This window comes from Vicia villosa, linkage group LG6 (assembly GCF_029867415.1).
Source record: "Vicia villosa cultivar HV-30 ecotype Madison, WI linkage group LG6, Vvil1.0, whole genome shotgun sequence".
NCBI lineage: Eukaryota > Viridiplantae > Streptophyta > Magnoliopsida > Fabales > Fabaceae > Vicia > Vicia villosa.
The window spans coordinates 154,696,136-154,699,511 of NC_081185.1; positions in this window are offsets into that span (position 1 = coordinate 154,696,136).

The window sequence follows — 3,376 nt, forward strand, 5'->3', positions numbered from 1 at the left end:
CTATGGGCTAGGGGGTTCGTAGACGCAAGCACCGAGTGACCGTTCGAGACAGTCCCTATATCTCATGGCCATCGAGAGGCCAATCGACGTGCGTTTATAGAAATGTCCTTCGTGGGAAGGACATGTAGTTGTAAAAATACAAAGGTATAAAAGGGAAATCCCTACGGGCTAGGGAGTGCATATATGATGATGTCCTTCGTGGGAAAGACGCGGTCTTAGAAATTAGAGTCCCTACAGGCTAGGGACCACGTAGGGATACCTGCAAAATCGAAACGCCTATATATTCGAAGTATATAAATTGCAAACATATAGCAAGCAAAAAAGCACGAAAGTCCTAAGTTCATATGTTCGACGTAGGGGGCTCTAGGGAGCCAACCTTTTTATAGGGGGTGTTCTAGAAGGTCTCATGGGGTTGTTCGTAGCCTCCGAGACTTTTTGTCTCTTCGGATTTTAGAACAACTCATTTTATCCATGAGGTTCGAATTTTTGGGGTAGGTTCTCGGAGAGATCAGCCAAGTATCCAGTCCAGCCCTCAACAAAGTCAAGCCTCGTTTTGGACATTTCCGAATACTCAACCCACTCCGAGTGGAGTTATTAATGAGACTCGTAGGCGATTCATACTCCCCTATTGATCTCAAAGTTAACTCCCACACTTAGGGTTTAACACATCATAGAAAATACCAGCAATGCATATAATATATAATCAAACATTTTAAGGCAGGCGAATGAACATTCCAGGAAAACAAAAACAAATAAAAATAAAAATAAACAAATAATTTAAAATTTATTAAAAAGATGAACCTCCCCCAAACCCTAAAAATGGCAAGTTTGCCAAACCCTAAAAAAAACTTGCCAAACCTAAACCCTGCCAAAACCTATAGGAGCATAGTATTCACCATTATAGTTTTCCCCAGCAGAGTCGCCAGCTGTAGCAACCTGCCCTAAAAATTAAAGATTAGAGTCGCCACCTATTCTACCAAGGCAAATAGGAAACCTCGCGCAGTTAAGAGATCAGGGTAAGATACTATATTCAGGTCGAGGGAAGGTGTTAGGCACCCTCAACCCTTTCCTAAAGGTTAACATTGCAAAGATGAAGGTTTGTGGCAAAAGATAAAGAAAGATGACAGACAGTAAATAGAGTTAAAGGCTAATTATTTGAACATGATTAGAGTTTGGAAGAGGGGGACTCGCCTTGTTGCCAAGTGCCTACGTATCTCCTTATGGAGAATCAGAGTCAACGTAGTTCGGGCACAGGATTGTACGCCTTAGAATTGATTATGGAGGTTTGAAGGCTTTTTGAATGGCCTATCGTAGTTTTGAATTTGATTTGAAAGGCATTTTGAATTGCCTGATTGAAAAGGATGAAAATCCGTAGTGTCATGGTTTAGTGTGTTTTAAATGTTTGGGCGTACAACCCTGATTTTAATTTGTCACCGTTAGTTGCAATAATCAATAGGCTTGATTACCACGGCTAACGGATTGAAGGGAGGATTGCTAACCACTATAATCGATGGGTTCGATTACCACGAATAGCAAATGAATATGTATTTTAAATCATCGTTACTCCTCATAATCGATAGATTCGATTACAAATAATAACGAATTTGAAAAGGGGAAATGCTAATCATCGTAACCAATAGATTTGGTTAAAACCATTTAGCAAAATAATTATTATTTTAATTTATATCATTTTAATTAATTAAACAATTAATGGATTATTACCCACCACGATCAATTGATTTAATCGAAGCAAATAATAAATTAAACCCAATTATTTTGGCTAAAAACTAATGGGATTGGACAAACCCTAATGCCTTGGTAACAGTCTTACAAATTACTCAACATAGTCGAGTAATCGGGAATATAGTCGGGAACATAATTATCATAATCCTAATCATCATTTAATTATATTTCCCTAATCTTAATTTAAATAAATTAAATCATACACATTATATATAATTAAACAATTAAATAGATAAAATAAAAAAACAATAAAAGAAAACCTGGGTGTGATCCCGTGTAGCAGCTCCTTGGGGGTTCGTGGTGCACCTTCAACCTTGTAGGCGTAAGATCTAGCTTGCTGGTGATCCAACGGATGGCTGCAGCGGGCATACGGTAGACCTGCGTGGCCTTGTTACGCCAGATCTGCTAGTGGAAAAATATAACAAAATTGCAACAAAAACCGGGGTTCGAACCCAGGTTCTGAGGGTCAATCATCATTCTCCTTGGCCAGTTGTTCCAACGTTTTTAGTTGTCAATTAAATCGCTCAAGAAAAATAAATAGAATAAAGAAAACGTAAGTGCATTGGTCAGTATGGGGCCCGCTGCTGGGATATTGAACCAATCTGATGAAGAGAGAAGGGGTAGCCTCGTTGACTGGCCAACACGGTACTGCCACGCCTGGAGAGAGAAGCGCATGAGCTGACTGGCCTATCCCATGACGACACGCAGTCGTCTTCTTCATGGGCAAGAAAAGTGGATCGTGGGACTCCATGAACACAAAAACGCAGCTCCTCCATTCATCTTCTCATGACCATAACTCCCTCGATTCTCCACGAAATCAAACAAAATTTGAATCAAAATTGTAGTGCTAAATGCCACGAACCCAACCATTATAAATTTAAAGCAAATAGAACATTGTATTGAGTATAAAATCAAGCTCAAAGTTACGGTTTCAATATATTTCCATAACATAAACACATGATTAAATTAAAACCAAACCCGGTTATCATGACAAAGAGATCGCCCAGATCTTCTAATTAAAACATGGTGGATCTAATGGTATCGAGATTTCGGTTCGAAACGGCTTGGAGCATGCAATCCGAACCCTCTCCATGCTTGCAATGGTGTTTTGAGATGCTCATGTCCAGGCCCTCCAATAATTGTTCAAACCTGTCTTAACTAGTCTCAGGAACACGTTAGAGGCATTCAATCACTTTTAAACTCGATAATACGTGAAATGCAAAATCTAAAAGAATGAACAATTGTTGTTAATCATGCTATATGCCTACCATGTGTGATTCACGTTTGAAAACTCCCTGGATTTACCTTATACCCTCTTAGGGATTGAATGAGATGTTTGGTTGGTCTTCAAACTTGTTGGAATAGCTCTTTGTCTTATGCCCTAATTTAGAGAGGAACTTGAATGTGGAAACCCTAACCTCCTACCATCAAATTTTCGTCCCCCTCTCTTCCCCCTCCTTTTTAGAATATATATGAGGTCTTATTTAGGGTTGCAAGTGTGAAAAGAAATCCAAAATTGGCTTGAGAAATATTTGATTGAGAATTTGACTTTAATTCTTTCTAAAAATGGCTTAAACCTAATCTCTTCTCACCAATTCTATTTTCCAACAATATATTTGATACTTGGATGACT